The sequence below is a fragment of the Monodelphis domestica genome, chromosome 8, assembly GCF_027887165.1.
Source record: "Monodelphis domestica isolate mMonDom1 chromosome 8, mMonDom1.pri, whole genome shotgun sequence".
In the NCBI taxonomy this organism is placed as follows: Eukaryota; Metazoa; Chordata; class Mammalia; order Didelphimorphia; family Didelphidae; genus Monodelphis; species Monodelphis domestica.
This window is the reverse complement of record NC_077234.1, coordinates 188,360,524-188,387,832: the sequence shown is the minus strand read 5'-3', so window position 1 is coordinate 188,387,832 and position 27,309 is coordinate 188,360,524. Positions and strand designations below refer to the sequence as shown.

The 27,309-nt window shown below is 39.8% G+C and overlaps 1 protein-coding gene and 1 long non-coding RNA gene across 5 annotated transcripts in view; both read left to right on the top strand.

Annotated features, from left to right (window-relative positions):
• Window positions 1–6,193, top strand: part of LOC130455916 (uncharacterized) — a 131,216-nt gene extending 125,023 nt beyond the window's left edge. Inside the window, exon 2 of the long non-coding RNA XR_008914193.1 lies at window positions 5,889–6,193. This is a non-coding gene — a long non-coding RNA (uncharacterized LOC130455916). The remainder of the gene's footprint in view (window positions 1–5,888) is intronic.
• Window positions 1–27,309, top strand: part of SH3RF3 (SH3 domain containing ring finger 3) — a 629,698-nt gene that overhangs the window by 278,189 nt on the left and 324,200 nt on the right. The gene's annotated exons all lie outside the window — the stretch shown is intronic.

The following is a 27,309-nucleotide window of genomic DNA, read 5'->3' as shown; positions in this document are numbered from 1 at the left end:
AAAATATAAATAATAAAATAAAATATATTTTTCAAGAGAGTCCCCAAGTTTTACCCAACTACTAGACTAGCCCCATGACACACAAATAGGTAAGAACCCCTGTTCGGACATAATTTCCTTGACTTTCCACCAATTAATCTCGGGTTCTTTTCTCATCTTCCTGGCCCATGAATTTGAGTTACTTGTGAACTCTAGCTTGGATCTTTTTATAATCTCTACATAGGAAGTGATTCTTTTTTTCTTCCTGAGGGCTGTTTTAGTTGGAGTCCTACTTAATAGCCCATACTTACACAGATATTGGGCCCTATACCCTGCCTCAGGGTAGATATACTGCCTAGCCAGGAAGGCATTTCTAGAGGCTCTGAATAGGGCAGTTAGGTGGTACAGTGGATGGAGGAGTGAGATTAGAAGTAGGAAGACTCACTTCCATGAGTTCAAACCTGGCCTCAGACACTAGTTTGTGACTCTGAGCAAATCACTTTACCCTGTTTGCCTCAGTTTCCTTATCTGTAAAATGAGCTAGAGGAGGAAATGGCAAACCATTGCAGTATCTTTTCCAAGAAAATTTCCAGTGAGTTCATGAAGAGTCAGGCACAACTAAAAATAACTGAACAGCATCAGAGTTAAGGGATATAGACACCATCATCATTACTACCACCACTACCTCTCCTCACAACATACACATCTCTTTTACAAAAGTGGAAACTGGTCTAGATAAGACAAATGCTTTCTTCCCCCCAAGATCACTTATGGACTAAGGAACAAAGGGAAGATCTGAAGCCATGTCCTTTACATTGAAATTGAATACTCTTCCCATTTGAATCTAATTAAATGTGGTGCTCCTTCTTACAGTGTCATCTAAAGCTTTTAAAGTTATGTTTAAAATTTAAGTTTTATTCAAAATGGTACATTTGAAATTTAAATTATTTTGGAAATGTATTGATTTATTTTACATTTTAATTTATTTAATGTATTTTTAAATTTGTTATGTTTGAAATGGTTCATCATTAAGGGCAGCTAAGTGGCACAGTGGATAGAATGCTAAACATGAGTCAGGAGGACCTGGGTTCAAAGCTGACCTCAAACTTTCTAGTTTGACCCTAGGCAAGTCACGCCACCCCATTTGGCTAGCCCTTACTGCTCTTCTATCTTAGAAATAGATATTAAGACAGAGAGCAAGAATTTTAAAAAGTGATCCATCAACAGAAGGTTGACTTCTGGGCATGTTGTGGATTTTGTATATTAAGTCGTGGAAGGGCTGTATGCTATCAGATTAAGAGATATTCACCCTGAAGAAATCACAGATATTTGAAGTGCTTAAGAAGTAAAAAAACATAGTCCACAATTAGTTCTGTCACGGGACCACACCCCCTTGTCCAATGACGTCTTTTGTGTGAGAAAAAGAAAGGGGGAAATGTTTCAAGCCAAACAATACAAACATAGCTGAGAATGCCCCATGTCACCAGGCCCAAAGGGAAATTCAGGTTAGATGTGCAATAGCTTTTTTCCCAGGAAGGAGAAAGGTGAGTGGGGGCTCAAAAAGAGCTGAGGATAGTATTCTGAAGAAGAAAAGATTTATGCTAGTTGTCGAAATATTTGAAGGTTTGATGTTTGGAGTAGAATTGGACTGAAGGTGGGACTAGGATAAATGGATGAGGAATTATTCTGTTCAGTTATTTCAATTATGTGTAATTCTCTGTGACCCCATTTGGGGTTTTCTTGGCAAAGATCCTGGAGTGCTTTCCTATCTCCTTCTCTAGCTTATTTTGCAAATGACACAAACAGGGTTAAGTGACATGTCCAGAGTGACACAGTAAGTAAATATCTTAAGCTAAATTTAAACTCAGGATTCCTGACTCCAGGCCCAGTGCTCTATCCATTGAACAAGCTGGCCATATTTTTGAGGAATTAAAGGGAGGCAGAAAGTTGTCCAAAAAGTATAACGGGCTTTCCATTGACAACTAGGATCTGAAGTCAAGAGGATCCAGGTTAAGATCTGACTTCAGATACCCACTAACTTTGTGACCCTGGCCAAGTCACCTAATTAACTTCTGTCTGCTTAATTTCCTCCTCTATAAAATTAGGCTAATAATATCGCCTACCTCACAGGGTTATTGTGAGAATGAAATATATTTATAAAGTGCTTTGCAAACCCTAAAGCATTATAAAAATGCTATTATTGTTATTATTTTATCATCATCATTATTATTTATTTATGTTACATTATTATTTTATATTATTTATCGTTGTTATTGCATTATTAGGAAGGGAGCAAGTTCCCTGTCAGTGGAAATATTCCAGTAGAAGATAGGTGGCCATTTATGGCCATTACAAACAGTATTAATGATTGACAGGATTGAACTAGAGAGTGCATAAATTTCTTTCCAGTTGTAAGGTTTTTATAATTCACATCCCCTCTGAATGCCTATGCTAGTGTCCTTTGCATACTGATCATCTGGAAGATGTTGATATTTCTGTTTGATTCTCCTCTAAGGGTCCAATTTTGGTTATCTGTACTCAAGACAAGAAGCCTGCTTCAATGTTATATTAAGACATCCAATTCTCCATTGGCAGCCAAAAACTTTTTAAGAAAAACAACAGTGACATGATTTTCTAGTTCAAGGGTTAAACTGCTTGAAGTAATGGAAATTTAGAAATAATTGATCACTAAGGTATTTTATTTAAACTTTAGATCTCTTTCATATGCCCTCTGGCCCACTGAAGAAGGATCTTCATCTAGAGGGAGTTAAATGTGCTTCTCCGCAGTCTTTCCTGCAGGCTTAGTGAGTGAACTCTAAGGGAGCCCTGATTCTCTTGGAGACCTTTTCTTCAAGTGCCTTCTGCCTAGAGGTTCAGTTGAGAAGCCACTTGTGAAATACTGAGCTGATTGTGTTGCCCTTTCCCACTCTTGAAATTTTACCAGGGAAATGGCTGGCCAAATGAAATTCAAGTTGGCATGAAAATATTCTTCTCATGTCAATGTCTCGATTCCATCACCCAAGTGAGATGTAGTTTGCAAAGCCGAAAATAACTTGATGGAGTTTGTTCCATGAACAGAGGTTTTCCATCTTCCCTTTTAACATTGTGTTATCTTTCCTCTTAATTTTTTAAATGTTTCTTTAATGTTTATAACAGTATGGAGATTCTACGTGGGAGCCAGATAGGGTAAGCAGGTGGCAAATCAGCTTCTTTCCCACTTACACTCTCATGCCAGCATGGTTCCTGGCAGTGTCCTTATTCTCTGATATTCTAGCCCAGAGTCTTTCCCCATCAAAGAATAACATATCTGTGTACTAGAAGATGAGAGACCAATTAATGTTGGCCTCTGCCCCTTGTAATAAGGGCTTTGAAACCATTTTTATTTGAGATCCAAGATTTCCATTAGGCAAATGAATGAATGACCATTTTAAATTGGAATGCATTGTTGATGGGCATTTAGTAAATTTCCCTTTCCTGAGATCTCAATCAGTGAGCATTTGTCAAGAAACTACTATGTGAATCCTGCAATGTGGATGAAAAGACAAAAATGAAACCCATCTTCCCCTCAAGGAGTACCTCTAGTTGAGACCATCAAAGTGGGCATGATGGTAAACCTAATGGCATTTCTTACTTCCTTTCTGGCCCAAGATTTTGTGATTCACAATGAGTCATTCTGAAAAAATGATTGTCTGTAGTGATGCCTGAGTTTCACAAGGCTATTCTTCTCTCCTTCCCTCCCTCCTTCTGTCTAAACCATTTCTTCACCATCACTTCTTAGCTTCTGTATTGCTATGAATTCTAACTACCTAATTTTTATGGTGGTTGTTATTGAGTAGTTTCAGCCATGTCCAAATCTTTGTGATCCCACTTGGGGGCTTTCTTGGCAAAGATACCAGGGCAGTTGGATATTTCTTTCTCCAATTCATTTTACAGATGAGGAACTGAAGCAGAGTCAAATGACTCACCCAGGGACACATGGCTAGTAAGTGTCTGAGACCTGATTTCAACTCACGAAGATGAGTCTTCCCAGTTCCAAGCCCAGTGCTCTATTCACTGCGCCATCTAGTCTGCCAATTTTCCGAGTCATAAATAACATTTTCTTTGGCAGTTGGCCAAATATTGTTCATGATTCCATTTTGATAGGAGTAGAGGATAAGAGAGAGAGAGAGAGAGAGAGAGAGAGAGAGAGAGAGAGAGAGAGAGAGAGAGAGATGAAAATGAGTCACGAAGAGTCCCTTTCTTTTCCCTGTTCTCTGCACAATAGTCTTTTTTCCTGGGGCAGGCATCTGACAGTCTCCATCTTTCCAGAGATCATCTTCTAAGATAACAGACGACGTATACCACTTCTTACCACCATTACTGCAGTGCTTTCCACCCCCTTCTAATAGAACAACCTCAGATCTCCTAGTGCAGTGTTACTCATGTCCTGCATGATGAATCACCACTTCCTCCTAGCATTGTCTAATTCAAGATTAGTTACACCCTTCCATGGCTAAACGGGAAATTGTTCTACCTGCCAGATACATATGTGTTTCGTGAGTGGCTGCCTAGACCTTTTTCTAGCACAATAGGGAGGTCTAGTTCCTTCTTTCAAAAGCTTATAGAAATTTTCTTGATTTCATGCGACTGTACCATATACACTGATTGTTCTCCTTTGGGATATTTCTCCTGTAAAAAAGCATCCATGGAATGGTGAGGCGAGTAAGGAGAACAAGGCAAAAGGGAGGTCAGGAATAATGGGGAAATGAGTGCCATGGGTCATCCTAACACATTTCCTGGACAAAGACAAAATTCCCTGGTCTCTGCCATGAGATTTTTAGTAGGGATATCATAAAAGTAAAGGAGAGAAATTGGAGAAACACAGATGCTAAGATGACGAATGAATTCTCTTGTCTAAACTGCTTTTTTTTTTAACTAATTCTTTCCTGAGAACCACATTCATCACGGACTTGACATGTGCTAGGCATGATACTAGGCACATACTCTGATAGTAACTTAAACAAGGTATTTCTGGATTACTCTTATTTAGACGGTTCTCATCAAAACCAGCCTTTTCTATCTTGCCACTTAATTTAGTAAATTGTTAGAGCAAATGTGGCATGCAAATTGCCTTTTTTCTCACTCCAGAATGTCATACATTGCCAAGGACTGACAGGGATTACAGACATTTGAAGTGGAAATTAGTTGAGTAGGGGCATGCAGTTATCTAATTCTGATTGTCTGCTTTTAATATTTTGAAAATTCAATTATGCTTTATTTCCATCTTGCAAAAGTGGGAAAGTGGTGGTTTTGATAGAAAAATGTAAAGTCCCCTACAAAGTAAGGATAAATTAATTATAGGCAATGAGATTAGTCATATTGTAGATTGAATTTATTGTGCCAATTTAGGAGTCTTGCCTTTATAATAGTCTATCATATTGAAATAACTCTACTAACTATGAATATACATGTAGTATGTGCCAAGTGTCTGCCCTCAAAAAAAAACCTGCCTTCTATTGAGTCAGATCCTTAATAGCTTCTGTTATTGTTATGTCTTTTATGTGAAATACATGAGAAAGGGATTGGCCTAAACTTGGAAGAAAATTGAAAATCCCCAAATTTTGCTTTGGCAAGTATTAAATAACAGAGTACAGGTTGGAAAATTACTCGGCGAACCTTCATTGTGAAAATGACCAGTCCTGAGGATTTAGGGACAAAACTAAATATCGTATCCAAGGAGCATATGGACTATGATTCCTGTTGGGTTTTGGTTTTTTTTATCAGTCTGACAAGTGGAAGAAACAATGATTTTTTTCCCCTCTTGTGTATCTTGGTAACTAGTATGACTCTCAAGAGCCCAAATTCACTGACTAATTGCAAAGCCTTCTGCTTTCCCACCTGAACTTTCTGTGTTTTGCATTTCCTGTCAGATCTAGAAATCCAAGTCCTGCTCTGTAAATCCACCAAGGCAAGCCTTGCCAAAGCCAAACTGGAAGAAATGGTTTAACAGTGTCTACCTTCGGAGCAGAGACAGGAAGACAGAACTGAGTCGTGTCAAATCACTGCTTTCCTTCAAGTCTAGAGTTTGAACAAGCCAATAATATCACCAGTCTTTAAAGAAGCTTAGATTTCTAAATAAGGCTATAAATAATTTCACAAATGGTGCCCTGTGCTGTATAATAGAGTGTGCTGATTTTGAGTGGTGCTGCAAGAATAAATTTGCTGAATGAATAAATCTGCTGTGCCCTGCCAGTTGGCTGTGATAGAACAACCCAATGCAGTAATAACCTTTTTTAAAAGAATACATTAACAGAGCACAAAAGGTACACACACACACACACGCACACACACACACACACACACACACACATGTAAATGATTTCTAATTCATTAAGAAGCAGGCAGATCAGTTCATTCTTTGGGGGTTTTCCTGAACCATCATGCTCAGAAGAATTCAAATGAATTTTCTGCCCTACCTCTCAGTTCAAGTGTATCTTTGGGCACTAGGCTATGGCCCTCAGTTCCCTTTAACACCAATTAAAGTTCTATGCCCAAATCCCATTATAGGGAGATGGGAATAAGAGCTATCTTTCCGCTGCTTAGGCTGGAATTGCATAAGACTAGACAAAAGTAAACTAGAAAGATAAGTACAGGGTGTGGGCAGAATGGCAGGGATTTCTTGGAGAATGTGATGGACTTTCTATCATTTGATCCTGGTAGTGATGTCCTGAGAGCATGTCCTCGCACGGACAGCAGTGAACTTGAGCGAGGTTTGCTGCTAGTCCTCTCCGTGTCCCCAGCCTTGCACAGGCTCACTGCTTGGATTCCCATGGCTTTTACAATCAGGGATGGAGAGAGCATTAATCTGGTTAGAAAATGAGGAAAACAAGTGGGGAGAGTGCCTTCCTTTTGCAATTGAGATTGAGTGCTGCCTGGCATTTGGCAGAGACCAGCAGCCCCTCTTGGCTCCTTTGCTCATGAAAAATCATCAGCCCTGGAAACTGCCTGAGGTCAGACATTTCACTGGGGCATCTCCCTGACAAGTGCCCATCAAGCAGTGACAAGGAGGAAGAGTCCAGGAATGAAGGAGTAGCTTGATGTGATTAAAGTAGGAAGTAGACAAGCATTTCCTCCAAGACTGGAGAGCCCTGCCCTATAAACACCACCACAGGTAGATTTGGGTTTGTTGTGTGTGTACATTCACTCCAGCAACCTCAGGAGAAGGTGGCCCTGCTTTCTGATCCTAATCTTGAGCTGGTAAGAATGGTTCCTAGTACAGGTGAGTCCTTCCACGTTGCAGCTTTCGCCATCACAGTTTTGATATTTCAATGATTTCAATATAGCACAGGTCAGCATAAGAAATTAAGTAACAGCTGGGAAGCTCAGTGGATTGAGAGCCAAGCTCAGAGATGGAAAGTCCTAGGTTCAAATTTGGCATCAGACACTTCTTAAACTATGTGACCCTGGGCAAGTCACTTAACCCCCATTGCCTAGCCCTTACTGCTCTTATTCCTTGGAATCAGCATACAGTATTGAGTCTAAGATGGACGGTAAAGTTTTTGATTTAAAAAAGAAAAGAAATTAAATGGAAATTATTTTGGAGTTTTGCAGAAGCCATATATAACACCAAAGGTCAGCAGATGACTCAGAAAAAGTTCAGAAACTCAGAAATGCATAAAATATATGTGTGTCAAATTATATAATATCATTTAGACTTCAGGAATCCACAAACTCCTCAAGTCAAGGGTTGACTTGTTGTTCTCTTGGTTATCTAGACTTATCCCAGACAAAATATAAACAATTTATTTTTAAAAATTCAAATAAGTAAAAAGTTCAAATTTGCAAAGAAACCTTTTTACACAAATTTTCCAGGTCAAGAGGATGCCATGCCCTAACCCCTGAGATGTGGAAGGGATACCTGTATTTCTAATCAGTATGGTATAGTAGTTAGTGTTCTGAACTTGGAGTCAGGAAGACTCGGGGCAAAATCCTCTCTCCTTCACCTACTTGCTTTGTGACTCTAGGGAAGTCACTTAATCTCTCTGAGCCTAAGCTGGACCAGACTAGAGGTTTTCTCCCTAAGGAGCATTTAGTTAGCTTAGTAGATAAAGTGCTAGGCCTAACATCAGAAAAACTCATCTTCCTGAGTTCAAAATTGGCTTCAGACACTTACTAAGCTGTGTCACCTTGGACAAGTCACTTAACCTTGCTCACCTCAATTTCCTCACCTGTAAAAATAAGCTGGAGAAAGAAATGGCAAACCACTCCAGTTTCTTTAAAAAACAAAACAAAACAAACAAAAAAACCCCACCAGATGGGATCATGATGAGTTATACATAACTGAAAAAATTATTCAAAACCAACAAAGATTCCTCCTAAAAAATATGGGATCCTATAAGATTCTTTGTCTCCAAATTATTTTGGATCTGTCTTCAGTGGAAACCATCAATTATTTGTATTTCATTTGTGGAATATACTTAGGGATATGCTGTTTAGGGTCTGGAGCTGGGAAGATCAGCACTCAATCCATACTCAGAAACTACCTGTGTGACCCTGAGAAAGTCACTTAACCCTGCTTGCCTCAGTTTCCTCATCTATAAAATAAGCTGGAGAAGGAAACAGCAAGACACTTCAATATCTTTGCCCAGAAAATCCCAACTGGGATCACGATAAGTTGGTCATGACTAAGTTAACAGCAACAACAATACATATAGACCATCTATCTGGCAATCCAAGAAATATATATATATATATAAATATATATATATACACTTTCAAACTTACCTGAATAATGACCATTTCCTCTATGACCATCTAAAGTCTAGCTATCAACAGAACAATGAGTCAAACTTTGATTTGAGGTGTTTGTGGATTCCTCGGGTCCTCTGAAACTTTAACAGTTGGCTCTCGAGAGACTGTCCAAGCTGGCTCTGGTACACCCCGGAATATATTCTATTTCAGGATAATAGCCTAGCGGGGGTGAACAGACCAGGAGCCAAAGATGTAGATTTTGGGTCTCAGCCCTGCCACAGACTAGTCCTAAAATATTTCAGTGTCTCCTCTTTCCTCAACTCTGACCTTTATTACTATTTTCGAGTTGCCACCCACCTCACGATGGTTGGCTTGAGAATCTTTGAAGTGATATTTGCAACGTGCTTTGAACTCCTCAAAAGGAAGGTGTTTGTGTGAAACTAAAGCTGTTTCTTTGTCTCAGGGGAGGTACATCAATCATGTCACTTTACCTCACTGGCTGAGATGGATGTGGCTACTTAGTACACTCAAATACAAATATGGGAAAGCATAAAAATCCCAGTGTAAACACCGAGTTATTTTATTAAGCAAAAGAGGGCTAGAAGAACAGGGGTGGGAGTGTAGGCTATGAATCAGATTGTACTTCATGAGGAGAACGCATTTTCCTCCCTCAGTATACAGTGGGTTGGTTTTTGTTTTTTTTCCCTAGAATCCGTACCAGAGGGTTTTTGTTTTTTCTTGAATGCAATCTGCTGGAAGGAACAGTTTAGACGCTGCTTCCAAAAGCCCTCTCTTCTTCTCATTTCCAAATAAATCACTGCCTGGTAATGACAAATACAGAAAAATGCAATCAGAAGATGTTGGCAAGGAAAAGCCCATCTTGGGACAGGCCTTTTTGGCTTAGGTTAGAAAAGTTGAAATATATATATATATATATATATATATATGTTTGTTTTCCTATTTTCTGATAGATCTGTTCTCCAAACATACATACATATATATATGTATATACGTATATATATGTAAATATATATATATATTTATGTATATATACATAAACATAATTTTTTTCTGGAAGCTAGCAGAAAGGATGTAATGACCCCCAGCCAAATCAGAGGAGACAATATCCCCCGGGACAGATGCCCCAGTTGGGATCTAGGACCCACTCTTTGTTTGGATGGTGGGAGGGGAAGGGTTAGGAAGAAAAACAAAAGTTGGAGCAGTCAACATTGAACTATCTCTGGAGAGCAGGCAGGGCAGTTATCTTTGATGCCAGACCAATTAGCCATGTCCAGAGATGGCAGACTATTGCTGCTTTCCCTCATGGTTATTTTTGTATATAATAAGACGTAGTTAATTGTATTCATCATACCAATTTATCTTTTATTCATTTAGAGTCTGTATCACTTTTTCTGTTCAAAACAATGAACTCCCCAAATGGCTGTGTTTTAAAAGTTCTGATAGGCTCTAAAGATATAAATATAATTCCAAAATTTCTCTGCCCTCAGTGAACTTAACAAATGAGGTTAAGTGACTTGTCTAGGGTCACACAGCTAGTAAATACCAGATTTGAACTCAGGAAAATGAGTATGACTTTAACCCAATTTATTTATTGCTAGTTCTAGGAACTATCCCCTAGAATCTTTCTTCTGACTTTTAGGTTTGTTTTCCTATTTTCTGATAGATCCATTCTCCAAATCTTTTGACAGGCAATCTTCCTTGAGATATGTCTGTATCTCAGGCTAGTTCTTCTTGACTCAAAATCCATTGATATAGAGGCTACATGAGATAATTTACAAGATACAAGCAGGTCCCTTGCCTGACAGTCACTGTTGCTTCATTCTTTGTCTTCTTTTAGCCTCAGCTCAGATATATCCCAAATGAAGACTCCCTGCCTGTCTCTGTTCTTCTTTCCTCCCCACCCCATCCCTCTTGTTAATGATAATGCAGTTGGGACTTGTGAAAATCAGAGGCAGAATTTTGACTCAAGACCTTACCTGCATTCCATTCCTGGAACCCTGCTTTCCAGGGTCACCAGGTACCTGAGCTCAACCAAGTATTCCTTTAAAAAAAAAAAAAGCAATCCACTTTGAGAAGTATCACCAGGATTCCAAGACTTTCTTGTTTTAAAAATTAAGGCTCCCTAGGGGGCAGCTAGGTAGTTCAGTGGATTGAGAGCCAGGACTAGAGATGGGAGGTTGGGGGTTCAAATATGAACCCAGACTCTTCTTAGTTGTGTGATCCTGGGCAAGTCACTTAACCCCCATTGCCTAGCCCTTACTGCTCTTCTGCCTTGGAACCAATAAACAGGATTGATTCTAAGACAAAAGGTAGCCTGTGGCTAGCAAGACCCAGAGTTCCTTCTGTTGGTCGCTGGCCAAAGACAAGCAAGGAAAGAAGACGAGACAGCTTCCATAAAAGTCTTGTATTTCTCCTGGCATGTTTTTGAGATTGATGACAGATTTCAGTGAGTTCCATGCTGGCAGACCTCATCCAAGGGCAGAATATGTGAGCAGACAGCATTGCGCATTTCCAAGGACTCCATGAGAATAGAACTGAGTTTGATTTAGAGTTATCAGGAAAAGGAAGGTAAAATCAATTCCAGGATCCTGACACAAACTAGGCAGTAGCCACTCTTTCCTTTTCTTTCCTTAGCTCCTAAACTCTGTCAGCCTTCCACCACTACCATAAGCCAGTTTGGAAATCTTCAAAAGCCAAATTCAGGTCAATGGTTTCCAGACATGGTCTTTGGCGAATCCGATTTGGCTTCCCAATTTGATTTGGACATTGCTTGCTAAGATCCATGGAGTGCCTGGCATCGTACGAGACATAGAGAAGACACCTCCCCAGATCCGATGATAAATTCCTGCCCTCAAGAGACGTATAAGCTAGTGAAGAAGCAGAAAAGAGCTCACTTTGGAGTAAAATGTATATTCAGAAGTAACATACAGAGATGCAGTGTGTGGATATTGTCTGTTATCTCCTGTCTTGGGGTAGCTCTGGAGGTAGTGTGAAGTGATAAAAATAAAAACTAAAAACTACGAAGAAGGAATGCTTTGCCCAGTTTCTGTCAAGCTGGAATGTGTGTGGTGAATTTGCTTAACTTTGTGGCCTTCAGAAAAAATGAGTACTGCCTTCCCTTAAATTTGGCCTGTTATTTCATATGCTGTTACATCTGAAAACTAAAAGAAAATGCTGATACTCAACTGGTCTGTCTCTTTACATTAAATGTGACGATTCAACAAACATTTATTATGGGTCCATTATATGGACCAATACTTTGCACAGTGCCTCCTGGCACAGAGGAGGTGCTTCATAAAGGAGTATGTACTCATTGACTAGGGGTATGACAAAGTACTAGAGCAGCTAGGTGCACAATGGATAGAGTCAGAAAAAACGGAGTTCAAATCCAGCCTCAGACACTTACTAGCCATGTGACCCTGAGTGAGTCACTGAACTGTATTGACCTCACTTCCTCATCTGTAAAATGAACTGGAGAAGGAAATGGCAAGCCAGTCTGGCATCTTTGCCAAGAAAATCCCAGATGGGATCACAAAGAGTTGGGCACAATAATTTGACCAAGAACAAAGAGCTAACTTCTACATATATAAAGCAGTCCCCGACCTCAGAGAGCAAAACTCTACGGATATCAAAACCTAAATAAAGTAGTCCCTGACCTCATAGTACTTAACTCTGGCAGGACAGGATAAGTAAATACAACATGGTTTCATTTGGTAATAATGGCCAACCATGAGAGCAATCAGGAAAGGTTCTGTGTCAGGAAGGAGGTACCTGAGCTCTCCTCTAAAGAAAGCTAGGTCTTCTGTGAGCCAGAAATGAGGAAGGAGAGCATTTAAAAAAAATAAGTTTTTATTGGTCTTTTGTTTTTTACATCATCATAATTTTCCCCACTCTCCCTCTTCTCCCTCCTCCCAAAGAGCCATCTCATATAACACATGGCTGAACCCAAATGAAAGATTTGTGGGAAAAGTACTGTTTTCATTTTTTTAATTCAATTTTATTTTGTTTTCAGAAAAGTACAGGGTTTTTTTCCCTCTAAAAATATGTTGGATTTATTTCAAAGGCAAGGCAGAAGCTGGTAACACTGCCTCTGGATGTAGCCCAGAAGAATAAATACTCATAAGAGAAATTCTCATAACAGCAACCCTTATGGATGCTCTCAGATCAGTTTGACTCCTGAAACTAGGTATCATCTATCTCCCATGACCTTAACCCCTTCTTTTCCATCTAGCCAGGGTCCTAGACTCCAAATCATAATCAAAGCTTCTAGTTTCCAGAGACACTGAAAAATTACTGCAAATAAAGATGCTGCTAGTAATACCTCTAGAATGTGCTCTGTTATTTACAAGACTGGTTATTAGTCCATAGATTGGATACCTGGAATGACAATTCCATTTAGGTATCAAAGAGGCCAGTGTGAAAAGTGTATTAGGGACAAAAAAAAATTTAAGGGAGGAAAAATATAAAATCTTACACTTTGGCTCAAAAAAGCATGTGAACACATATGGATTAGGCGAGATGTGGCTCAGTAAGAGTCCTTTGTAGTCATAGTGTGTAAATAGGTCTTGAAGATTTCAGGCAAGTCCATAGGATAACTTAGTAGCTCCCCCAAACTAATATGATTTCAGACTTTTTAAAATAACCCTTACCTTGTGCCTTAGAATTCATACTACATATCAATTCTAAGGCAGAAGATAGTAAGGGCTGTTTACCAGCTCTAGGAAGGAAGAGGAAAGGGAGGAGGGAGATAATTTGGATCATATAACAATTTGGATCAAAATACTTAGGTGGAAAATTATTACATGTAATGGGTAAAATAAAATCTTTACAAAAAATAGAATGGTAAGAGCTAAGCGATTATGATTAAGTGACTTGCCTAGGATCACACAATTAGAAAGTGTCGGAATTCAAATTTGAACCCAGATCCTACCAACTCCAGCCCTGGCATTCTGTCTATTGTGCTACCTAGCTGCCCCTTTAAGCTTCTTTTTTTTAATTGAATTTTACTTTTTTCAATTACATGTAGAAACAATTTTTGACAGTTGCTTTCTGACATCCTTTAGGCTTCTTTAACAGAGGCATTGAGACTTGAAGCAGAAAGGAAATGGTCCCGCTAATTAGTCTACACTGGGAATATTGCTTTCTAATTGTCACATTTTAGGAAGAACCCTGACAAATGGGAGCAAATTTAGAAGAGAGGAGAAATAAGAGTAATGGTTAAGGAGACTGATTTCAGCTGCATAAAAGGAAACACTTCCTAACACTTACAGTTGTCCAAGAATGAAATGGACTGACTTGAGAAGCCGTGAGTTGCCCATCATTTGAACATCTTCAAGTAGAGGCTAATCAGAGGAAAGGGTTTTCTATCCAGGTATGGTCTGACCGTATCAACTTCTGAGATTACGTGATTCAATTATCAGTTACTGATCTTTGTTATTATAGCAGTTATTAGCCTTTGGTGTAATCATTTACTTCCCCTAAGCCTTTATTCAACTCTTTCTAGATGTGATAATGACAGTGAATTTTAAATACAGGGTTTGGGGCAGAGTGGGTAGATGCACATCTTTGAAAAATTGGCACAATTTAGTTGTAAATATCATTATTATATTATTTCCATCAATTAAGCTTTACTAAACACCATCCATATTTTTAGCAAAGCAGATTTGTTTTTCAGTTGTTTCAGTCATGTTAGATTCTTTGTGACCCTATTTGAAGTTTTCTTAGCAAAGACACTAATGTAGTTAGTAATTTCCTTCTCTAGCTCATTTTACAGATGAGGAAACTGAGGTGAACAGGGTAAAATAAGTTGACCAGGGTCACAGAGCTAGTAAGTGTCTGAGGACAGATTTGAACTTAGGAAGATGATTCTTCCCAACTCCAGGCCACGATCTTGGGAATTTATCATTGTTCGGTAATTTTCAGTCATATCCTACTCTTCCTGACCTCATCAGAGTTTTTCTTGGCAAGAGATACTGGCATGGTTTGCCTTTTCCTTCTCCCACTCATTTTGTAGATGAGGAAACTGAGGCCAACAGGGTCGAGTATCTTACCTAGATCAGTGTCTCTAGTATAGAGACACTAGATTTAGAAACTTTGGGATTTGGAGTCCAGGACCCTATCTAAATGAAACAGAAAGGAATAAATTCATGGGAGATGGATTAGACCTAGTTTCAGGAGTTGAACTGATCCAAGAGCATCCATTAAGGCTGCTACTATAAGAACACTTATGAATACTTGTCCTTTATCACTTTATTTTTTTAAGTTACTTAATTCATTTAGAATATTTTCCCATGATTACAAGCTTTATCACTTTAACAACTAGTTTAGTGTCTGTAAGCCCTGGGGGGATTCAAAGAAACAAATGAAAAACCCCATCCTCTAGGAGCTAACAGTGTATCAGAGGAAGCTTGCATAAATTAAAGCTAATAAACATATATACAAAGCTACCAAATATATACGTCTACATATATGTAAGTATAATTATATATGCATCTTTGGGGCATCACATAAATACATAAATGGATAATTATATACATGTAGGAGGTAGCACAAGGATTTTCTCAACCTCGAAGCACTAAATAACTATTAGTTTTTATTATTATATACATACCTCTTATATTGATATGGGCAGACACATATAACTCACCCATATACATACAGACAAATACAGACAGAGGTGAGCTTATTCTAGATTCTCCACTGGAGCTGTGACTTCTGATAATCATCCAAGATGATGATTTGATCGTAGGCGTCATGTAGGGTAATTCCTACTGGCTGAACTCTAGCTGTCCCAAGATTCCTTCCTGTTCCCATCACTCATTCCCAGAGAACCTTGCGTGGCTTTTGCTCTTAGGGATCTGTGACTTCTGCTTCAGTACAGATATTTGACCACTTTGATGAATTTTGTCTGCAATTTTGTCAGCCAAAGACTCTCTCCACTGGCAAAACTTTTTTCCTGGTATCGTTCAGAGATATTATTCGCCAACAGGAAGGTTTGTTGCATTAAAGATACGAAATGGAAGTTACTTTAAATCCTTGCTTTCCCTTTCTCCCTTGCTAGTTGTATCTGAAATAGATCTGTCCTTTTCTCAAGAGGTTCAAGGGCGAAGGTAATTTTATATTCTTCCATTCCTTCTATCACCTCCATCTCCCACCTCTGTGAGCTTATTCTCCTGATCCTATCTGTAGGCAAAGGATTAACTGACATTGAGAACTCCTGCCCAGAAGAGCTTTTCTAAAACTTCTTCTTGACTTTTCTTGCTGTAATTCCTTTATTAATGTTAATGATAGCTTCTATTTACATAGCAATGCTTAAATACATCCAAAACGCTTAGTGCATTTTAAACCTTACTACACTGAAATTGCACTAAGACTATTGGAGCACCCTAAATATAAGAAGCACGTTGGGGCAGTGGATAGAGAATAAGTGCTTTGAGCCAGTTAGATCTGTGTTCAAATCCTACCTTTGATGCATTCCAACTTTAAAGCCCTGGACAGGTGACTGAGCATCATCACAGTAAATCTAAGACTTTAAGTTGCATGTGAACATTTGTAGAGAATATTTCCTCATTCACTGAATTGTTAGATCTATTCCCTATCCATCTGTATCTACAACTCTATGTCATAGCAACAATCTCTGCCTAAATCACACATTTCTTACAGAAACCCAGTGAGAGGTAGATAGTGCAAGGATTATTCCCATTTTATAGATGAGAAAAATGAGGCTTGAAAAGTCTGGTGTCAGAACCATTATTATGACTCAGGTTTTGAGATTCTAAGCTGAATCTTCATTCCACTACAGAATCTAGCTAGGAGCAACCAAAAGGATTGAAGGAAAGACCCTCTAAAAGCGGCCAGTCCCTTTCCTTCCTCCCATTCAGAGATGCCCATATGTGGATACAACTTGTAAAATGTTTGCATCCTGTCTCTGGATTCCTCTCTAACCCTTATTAGATTTTTGTCTAGCTTAAGACATGGGTCTCTCAATGGGTCTTTGTATTCCTCCTTCCCTGGCCTATGTCTTCTCTGCATTTTCATTCTGGAGGCATGAGGAATGTCAGCCAGGTGTTTCTAAGTTTGTGGATGACAAGGATATGATCATCGGAAATACTATACCTTGAGCAAAGGGATTTCAGTAGACAGAACACCTACTACAGTTCATGAGGGGGGGAGCAAGAGAGAGAGAGAAAGAGGGAGGGAGCAAGAGAGAGGGGGGAGGGAGAAGGAGAGAGAGAGGGAAGAGAGAGAGAGAGAAAGAGAAAAAGAGAGAGGGGGGGGGGAGAGAGAGAGAGAGAGAGAGAGAGAGAGAGAGAGAGAGAGAGAGAGAGAGAGAGAGAGAGAGAGAGAGAGAGAGAGAGAGAGAGAGAGGGAGGGAGGGAGAGAGAGGGAGAGAGGGAGAGAGAGCACTCTCATCTATGGAATTTTGAGGAATAATTCCCATGGCTTCTGGAAACACATGGAATGATACTGCTGCTGCTCACGTGTTAGATGAAGAATGGGATGGGATTGGGGATAATTCTCGTGGATTTACATGAGATGATAATGAGACACACACATGTACTAAAGCACTCCTCTCCATGCGGGATAAATGATAAGAAACTGTGATGAATTCCTCTGAGCTATTTTGATGGTGTGGTAATAAACTGTGAAATCAAACCCTAGCAGTTTCTGACATCAGCAGGATACAAGATGCACTTACAGGCTGGTGGGAGATTTATTTATATTAATAGGTTAGGTGTAAGGCTACTCCCATAGGTAAAGTTCCTGTTGTATTCGGCTGGAATTGGGCCTGCCTGGAGATTGTAGGATTTACTCCTGATTAATGGTGCCCTTTCCATACTGCCAGTGGTATATAGCATGCATAGCATGGAAATGTTTCTCTGCCTTGAATGAGCGTTTGGCTTTGTTTCTGCCCCCAAGTGGATTCTCTAGACTAGGTTATAAGCCTTGCAATCATCTCTGAAATCTCGTGTTTGCCAAGTGTTCAGCTGGGCCTCCTTGATCCCCAAAGCTAAGGGGAGAAATGTGTTTTCTATATTTGTTATTGTTCAGACAGTCCCATGTTTCTTGTGAGGAATCCGACTGTATGTCTTTCTGTGACTTTGGGGAGGTTGGCGAAACTTTGATTTCGTGTGTAAAGTTATTTTCAGTCATGTCCATCTCCTTATGACCCCTTTTTGAGATTTTCTTAGCAAAGATACTGGAGTGGTTTGCCATTTCCTTTTCCAACCTGTTTTATGGATGAGGAAACTGAGGCAAACAAAGTAAGTGACTTGCCCACAGTCACACAAGTGTCTGAGACTAACTCAGGTCTTCCTGATTCTAGGTCCAGCACTCCAACTACTGGGACATATAGCTTCCTGAAACCTGTGATTGCCTAGGTTTAGAAACTATCTTCACTCAAAGATTGGAGATTCAGCAACCTCTTTCTTTCTTTCCTCTCTTTCCTGCACTTTCTCTTCCTCTCCATGTCTTGGAATCCTTGGTCTCCTTCAAGATTCAACACAAGCAAATCCTGTTTTCTCAGAATACAAAAACTTGCTTACAAATTCTTCTATTTGACTGTTCGTTTTCATGCTCTTTTTGCTGGTTCATAATCAATTTGCTCCCTGCTACAGAGACAGCCCCTCCAAAACTACCTTGTATTCCTGCGCTCACATCTGGTCTCAGATGCTACTTAGCTGTTTCCTGGGCAACTCATTTGCCCATCATTTCCTCTTCTGTGTTAGAGTTGTTACTAGGACAAAAAGTGAGGTTGGTTTTTTTTTTTGTTTTTTAAAGTCCAGTGGCAAGACAAAAGACAAGACAATGGGTGATGGCTCTGGATGCACTGGATGCCCTTGACTTCTTCAGTGTCTAACCAAGGTTTAGGTGCTCCACAGTGCTTGCTTCCACTAACTTCATGGCCATTGGAATAAATTGTTCGCATCTTCCCTTTCTATTGGCGTGTCTTCGCATCCCTGTGGTAGTTATCCCCCTAACTCATGAAGAGTTTGAGGCCTGTTGGTTAGCTTCAATCTGTTTGCCAGAGTGTGACCACTGTGCATGCTATACCTTCCTGGAGCCACAGTCAATTCTGGGTGGCAGGTAGACACCAAAGGAGGCAAGCAGCCCGAAGAGGGCTTGGCAAGAACATCACATACGCACGGAAGTAGTCCTTGGACGTGGGTCTTTCTGACTGCAAGTCAGTTGGGAGTCTTCTCTCCTATACTACCTGGCTCCAAAGCGAAGATGCGCCTCTCTGCCTCCTTGGTAATTCGTGGTATTTCCAGTGAAAATGCCTGCAGTGACATTCTCTGCTACACTGCCACTTTGGAGGATGCAGATTCGATTTTCATGCACTTCTATAGGTCTTCCTTGCATGTGACGATAGCTGGATCGATTGGTTGGAGGAAGAGTTGAGGCTTGTGCTGAAAGCATTACACTGAGAATGTCTTGTCGCATAATTTTGCATGATTGCAAAGGTTTGGGAATTGCGGTAGCTATGGTTTCAACTGTACTCTGCTTGCGATGAGACAGAGAACCTGGCAGATGATGGTGGCATAGCAACAAGAGGCATTGGTTCTAAATGGCAGGAAAAAGAAACTGAGAAGAGGAAAAAATCTATGCATTCTCCAAAGAGCAAAAGAAGGCCCCAAATACTTGACTTTGAATTGTTAGAACAGCATGTGATGCGTTCTACTCTGCTCATAAATAAATATAGTCATGGATCTATATTCTTCTTTATTCCAGCTGAAACACCCTTATATCTCTCATCAACCTGTTATTCAACACTCGGCTGCTTGGAAAATTGTTCAAAAGCTATGCAGTAGTTGACTACTCACTCTTAAAAGCAAAGATGACATGCAAGATCCCAATCACTTTCAGGAAAATCTGCTTAGTTAACTCTTTCACGTGGACTAGTGCTGGCATAGAGTGTAAATATCAACGGTGGTGCCTTCAAATAATTTCCCAGTTTGCGGAGATCATATTTGTCTTGCTTGCCTTTTGCCTCAGAACGACACGGTGTCCCCAGAGACTTTGATTTAATAGCTTAAAATGGTACCACGACTTTTGGGACATACTTTATGCCTCTAGCATTAGCACAGATTTTAGAATTCCGTAGGTAGAAAGGTTGAGGTCTCATAGTCTGTGCCTTTGCTACCCAGAAATAGCTTTTCTACTTCTTCCTAGTCAGAATCCTAGACCCCGATGGACTTATAAGAACAACTTGTGGTTTAAAAAAACTGGGGAGCAGTTATGTGGCTCAGTGGATGAAGAGCCAGGCTTAGAGACTAGAGGTCCTGGGTTCAAATCTGGCCTCAGGCACTTCCCAGCTGTGTGACCCTGGGCAAATCATTTAACCCCCATTGCCTAGCCCTTACTGCTCTTTTACCTTGGAACCAATACTTAGTATTGATTCTAAGAAAGAAAGTGAGGGTTCTTTTTTTAATCATCTGACCTTCTGATTACTACTTCAAAAACTCTTGAGAAGATTTCTAATCTTAAGGTATAGAGAGATAAAAGGTGCCTTAGCACTGCCTCATTTGACAGATGAAGAAACTGAGGTCTAGGAAGTTAAATGTTCTTGCAGGATTTGACTCTAGATCCAGTATTTGGTTCTCTGAAGCACTCTATTGTTCCTGACAAAGGAAATGAGTGGTAGAACACAAGTGTAGTCCCTGGGACTCCAGGGACCAATCTCAAATAAAACGATACAAAACAAAGTAATGTGTAATGAAAGTCAAGACAATTTTGCAGGTGTTAAATTTATTTCATCTTAGAATCAATACTGTGTATTGGTTCCAAGGCAAAAGAGCAGAAAAAAGTAGGCAGAGGATTAAGTGACTTGCCCAGGGTCACACAGCTAGGAAGTGTCTGAGATCAGATTTGAACCCAGGTCCTCCTATCTCAAGGCTTACCTCTCAATGCCCTGAGCCTTGTAGCTGCCCTTGTGTTTATTTTTTTAAATTGTCATTTTAAAGAAATGACTTCCCAAGAGCCACCAGTATGGTTTAAGATTGATCAAATCAGTACAACTCAGAAAGGTTAAATAATGTACAGTTATTTTATCACACATTTTTAGAGGTACAGGCAAACTTGTTCCTTAGTTTAGGACCACAGCATGAATGATTAGTTTGCAATTAATCAGGAAAGGTAAGCAAGAGAAAGTGGAAAGAATACTAGAATAGGAGCTTGAAGATCTGAGTTCAAATTCAGACTGTTTTTTTGATCAGTTATTTTAGTCATGTCTGACCCCCAGCTAGGGTTTTCTTAGCCTTTCAAGACACTAGAATGGTTTGCTGTTTCCTTCTCTGGTTCACGTTACAGATGAAGAAACTGAGGCAAGCAGGATCAAGTGATTTGTCCAGGGTCACACAGATGAATCTTCCTGACTTCTTGCCTGGCATTCTATCTACTGTACTACCCAGCCATCCTTATCCTATTTACTACCTGTGTAAACTTGGACAAGTAATTACCTCAGTTTCTTCATTTGTAAAGTTAAGCAGTTGAAATAGATGGCCTCTTGACCTCCCTTCCAGCTCTAAATCCATGATCCAGTGACTCTCCTTTAAGCAAATGAGGAAAAATCTTAAGCCCAGAAACTGCGTAGTTCTTAAAGCTAGAATAAAGGGCTGCATTCTAGCTTTTGTTTTTCCTTTTAAATGAGTTTGTGTTTGTTTTACTAAAGCATGAAGGGTGGAAGTTGGTATTCCTCTTACATGTATTAGGGAATAATTGGATTGACTCATCCCCCAACAGACATTTCAAGGTAAAGAAGGGCTGCTGGTCCTTTTCTCCTTGAGTACAACTGAGTTTAGCCTCAGAACATGAGCAGCTACTGCAACGCCTGTAGAAAAGAAATGCTGAGCGCTCAATAGAACTTTTCCTGCCTGGCATTTTCGCTGCTATTGGAAAAAATGAATCCTTGAGCTCTGATGCTAATAGGGGATAATGGACCCCAAATTAATGCCGAAGCCCCGCAAGGCTAATGTTCTATTGGGTGCCTTTGCTGCTGTGGCCAGAGGAAACTTGATTTACAGAGAGAGATGTAGTTGGCTTTCTTCCTTCTTCTGTGTTTGCGTATTTCTCAGCCCTTAACACAGCATCGTGACTATAACAGGCAATCAGTGCATTTGGTTGAATAACTGAATCTTTGCATTTAAAAGACTCTATGAAGCTCCCCTTAAAAGCTTCCGGAATATTCCGTTTGTGGGGCAGGGAAGCCATAGCTTTTTGTAATAAGGATCTGGAATTAACGATTTCTGTAAGTTAATACAGAAATGAACCACCAAATGATATCATGTAATGTTCTAGGCTAGGCTTTAATCTATGATTCTTATACAATTAATAGAGAACTGAGGCCCTAATTTGCAGGTTTTGGTGGGAGGGAGCATAGCCTGGAAAAGGAGGTAGCTGCTTGTTTCAATTTCATGGTTCTCTCAAATTATATTTGGGGCTTGTTTCGGCAGATAATTGTATGTAGCACTGATTATATATATATATATATATATATATATATATATATATATATATATATATATATATAAAATAGAACTGAGACCAAAATAAAATACATAATTAAAGGCACAGGATAGTGAAATAGGAAGGAGAGAATTAGCTGTATTATATTTGGGAAATTTTAAAGTGTTTTCAAAAATCCCAAATGATTTCCCAACCAAAGTTCAGTCATATTTCTTTTTCCTAGTTCATCAGGTTGGAGGTACAGTGAATAAAGTGTCCACCCTGAAGTCAGGAAGATTAATCTTCCTGAGTTCAAATTGGGTCTCAGATACTTACTTGTCATGTCACCCTGGGCAAGTCACTTAACTCATTTTGCTTCAGTTTCTTCATCTGTAAAATGAATCGAAGAAGGAAATGGCAAAGGAATCTGGTCTCAGACATTCAATAGCAATGGGACCCTGGGCAAGTCACTTCACCCTGTTTGCCTCAGTTTCCTCCTCTGTAAAATGAGCTGGAGAAGGAAATAACAAATCACTCCAGTATCAAAATACTAAGAAAACCCAAATTGGGGTCATGAAGATTTAGACATGACTGAAATAACAAACAGTAATTTGAGTACAAGATTTGGAGTCAGGAAGAGCTGGGTTCAGGTACAACCTCAGACAATTACCATCTCTGTGACCATGGGCAAGTCACTTAACCCTTCTGTGCCTTGGTTTCCTCATCCATAAAGTGAAAAAAGTGAACTCAAAGGTCTGCTTTGTTTCTTTCCAGCTTTAAATTTATGATTCTGTAATCCTTTATGTGGAAATCATAACTATAGAGTCTCTGAAGAATTACAGTTGTGGGTAACCCAAGAAGAGAGATGCATGCTGGGTGCAGATAAAATGCCCCACACATGATGATCCAAAAATAAGAAGTATTTCATCAAATGGGAAATGTGTGAATTAAAAGGGAGATTGTGCCATTATATAGAGAAATTGAGAGGTAACATGGGAATATTTGTGCCTGAGAATTCTTATCAGTAGCTATGAACTATATACACATTTTTAAGGGCATCTAGGTGGTGCAGTGGATAGAGTCCTGGACCTGCTGTGTGACCCTGAGCAAGTCATTCAATCCTGTTAGCCTCAGTTTCCTCAACTGACAAATAAGCTTGAGGAAGAAAATGACAAACCACTCCAGTGTCTTTGCCAAGAAAATTCCTAAAGAAGAGTTAGGCACAACTGAAAGTAAAGGGGCAGCTGGGTGACTCAGTGGATAAAGAACTAGGTCTGAAAATGGGAATGTCCAGGGTTCAAATTTGACCTCAGTTACTTTCTATGGGCAGGTCACTTAATCCCAATTACCCAACCCCTATCACTCTTCTGCTTGGGAACTGATAATATCAATTATAAGACAGAAAGTAAGAGTTTGAAATTAAAAAAAAAAACTCTTGGCTAGGAGATCATCTGGTTCTCCATATTTCTTTCATTCCTGTTGCTTTGCTATGTCAAAACAATGATGAGAGGGCTAACTTTAGCTGAAACAAGGGAAACATAAAGTAACTCCTAATGGCAGTCTCCCACTTTAAATTCTCCCCATTGGAAAAGGGAGGGAGATTGGGATTGAAGGCTACGATTTATTCCTTTGACCCTTTAGTATTCTGAGTACGCTGGAGGACTAGGCCACTCAGCACTGTAGCTGTCTCATCGTCCTGCTGAAAATTCATCAAATGTGGATCTGATTAATGTCTCTTCTGGCTGGAGGCAGAGCAAGATGTCTATGAAAGAAAATGCCAAGGGGTACTGCGGTGGTTAATTGTCACTGTCATTGTGTGTTTCTGAGTAAATTATAGAGAGAAAATGCCATGACAGAGCACTATGAAATGATAACCAAACTGGGCACTGGAAATTTCGTCCTCTCAAAGCCAGGAGCCATGTTGGATCCTGTGAGGCCCTTCTAGGCTCCATGTCTCGTTTTTTTTTTTTCCTAGTACCCTTGAATCTGTCTAAAAGCTTCCCAATCTAGTCATTTTAGGGCTCTGAGAATATGTCTAAACAGGAAAAGTGAAATGGATAATTGGACGATTATTGTCAAGTTTTTATTCATGTCAACTGATACATCATCGGCATGAATCATTCAGGTGTCCCTCATCCCTTCAAAATAGAAGTCTCTGCTCTCTTTTCTCTTTGGAATGATGTCGATGATTGCAGTACTTAACCTTTGCTGATATAGAATTGGCTGGATAACTGTCAAAGGTATAGCATTTTGCTTTGATTAGCCATAGGCAGAAGAGATTATAGCTCCCCTGCACTTGTTTGAAATTTCCCGTGGTAAATGGTTTGCCCTATGATTACTCTTGGCCTTTGCTTTTGAATCTGTGGAAGGATCAAAGTCACATGCAGCCAAAAGAAATCTGTGTTCTATCAGGAATTTGTGGTGGAGGGGTTTTGAAAGGGCGGCTGGAAGTTGGTGCAAGACTTGTAAATCAAGTATGCTACCTTCAAGTGCAACAAAAAATGGCTTGTTATTCAGGCGATCGGTCTTCATGACCCGCTCGACCACAGCGTGCCAAAACTGTCCAGGGGGTTTTCTTGGGAAAGATACTGGAGGGGTTTGCAGTCCCTTCTCCAGTGGATTAAGATCAACGGAATTTCAGTAACTTGCCCAGAGCAGCACGTGCTCATTTTTATTCTCTGCGCAGTAACTGAATTGATACGGGTATTTTGATACCAATCAAATTCGTTCTTTTGACAGACATGCATTACATCCGTGTTTGGGGAGCCTAAAATGTATGTGGTGTCAAAAAACTAAGCAAAAGCCTTCCAGATACCCGAGTTAGATAAGGCTGGCTCAATAGGATTATCCCCATTTTATTGAAGGAGAACCTATGCAGTTGGGACTTTGCCTGAGGTCAGGGAATCACAGACTGTTAGAGCTCAGAAAGACTTTGGAGATTATCTAGTCTAATCTCCTTCTTTTACATATGATCCTGAGGGTCAGGACCGTTATATTACTTGCCTAAAATCACAGAATCTTTGTCAAATTCAAGACCTGAACACTTGTATTCTGGCTTTTAGTCCAGAGTTTTTATCGCTAGAACATGCTGGTCTTTGACACACAGACACACTGTACTGTCATAATTTCTCCCTCTCATATTCTCATGCAAAAGAGAGAAGCTGGGAAATTACCCAAGTATCAAGTTCTGGTTCAGTGCCATCCCTGTCAACAGTCATTAATCCTTGATAGTTCTGTCTCCATTTATTGTAGAACAGTGTCTCACCCAGTTCCGAATCAATCAGGGATTCAAGGGAATTGGGAGCTGGATTTCCTAACATGTCTCCTAGCCTTCAGAGGCTCCTTTCTGCTTAGAGCAAAAGACCATTTTAGACAAGGCTACAGTTTCATGTGTTTGGGGAAGAGGCAGGACAGAGATGTTTTCGCAAGTGAGTGAAAAGGATCATTCTTTTTAGATTTCCTTTTCTTTCAAGTTTCAGGTTTTCCAGTTGAATACTTTTGGTCCAAGAGAAGAAACACCAGGATGGCCCTTGGAAGGGCTAACCGGGGGTTACTGTGTGTGCCTGGAATTTTTTGGCATATGTTCATAAGACCCTTCCCATTGGACAAGAATAGAACAGAATCTCATAGAGAGGCATTCTGAATGGATTTTGAGGAATGACTTTCAGTTCAGTTTTTTGAACAGATAGGAGTTGAGACTGGAGGGACAAAGTATTAGACCAGAATGGGGAGAGAAAATGAGAGAGGGATCATAGCTGGCAATCAGTAGTGAATGGATTGTTGTTGCTCAGTTGTTTCAATTGTGTCTAATTCTTTGTGACCCCATTTGGAATCTTCTTGTCAGAGATAACAAAGTGATTTGCTATTTCCTTCTCCAGCTCATTTTTCAGATGAGGAAACCAAGGCAAAATAGATTTAAGTGACTTGCCTAGGGCCACAGAGCTAGTAAGTGTCTGAGGCCAGACTTGAACTCATGAAGATGAGTCTTCCTGACTCCAATCATGGTACTCTATCCACTTCACCACATAGCTGCCTGGTGTAGGGATAGTGAAATGAAAAATTAAATAGAAATTGCAATCTAGGCTGAAAAAAGTAAGGCATAGGCTAGCCAATGAAGAGCCATCCTACTGTCAAGTATTGCCTCTTTGCAGGTGACTCAGTTTTTTAAAGAGCTATTTTTGTGGTTGAAGAAGAGTATCTCTCCTGGCCCCAAAGTCCATGTAATTCAAACGAGACTTACTTTGTTATCTTTGGTCCTTCAGTTCTTGGAGCCTAACATGGAAAAAACCAATGCTTTGTCTTTTCTAAGGAAAATATGGATAGTTATACTCGGGTTCATTGCTATCTGGCTTATCCCTGTTGGACTGGAGGCAACAGTTTTAGCTAACTGATAGTCAGGGAGCTGCTGTAGCCTCTTGCTAATCGTTATCTCTCTTCTCAGAGTGGAAAGGGCTCTGGGAGATTGAAAGGGAGACTCAACCAGAGATTGGGTGGCAGAATCAAATTAGTTTGGTGAATATGTTTGTGAATATGGCATGTATACACATGTGCACTGTGTATTCACAAGCATGTGTGTTGTTGCACATGTGCATAGACACACATGCATTATGTGTGTGTATAATCCTTTGTGAACCTTAAAGAACAACAAAAGTTATCCTGTAACTAATAATAATAATAATAAACAATTGCCTTCAAATTGAAAAAAGAAAGGGATGTACTAGATGCTTGTAGAAACAGAGCAGAGTGGAAGAGGAACATGAGAAATACCTGGGTATAGAAGTAGTAGAACTGATGGTCTTCCTTTTTCCCCAAACCCAGCCAAAGGCAATAACCCCTATTGCATGTGTACTGCATTTTGTTGTTTAATAGGCTCAGTCATGTCCAACTCTTTGTGACCCCATTTGGGGTTTTCTTGGCAAAGATACTGGAGTGATTTGATCTTTCCTTCTCCAGATCATTTAAGAGATGAGCAAACTGAGACAGAGTTAAGTGACTTGCCTAGGGTCACACAGTTAGTGTCTAAGACTAAATTTGAACTCAGGAAGAGTTTTCAACCCCAGCATTCTATCTACTATGACACCTGGCTGCCCCAGTGACTTGAATTCCCCCTCGGATTTTGACTAGCTGTGTGACTCT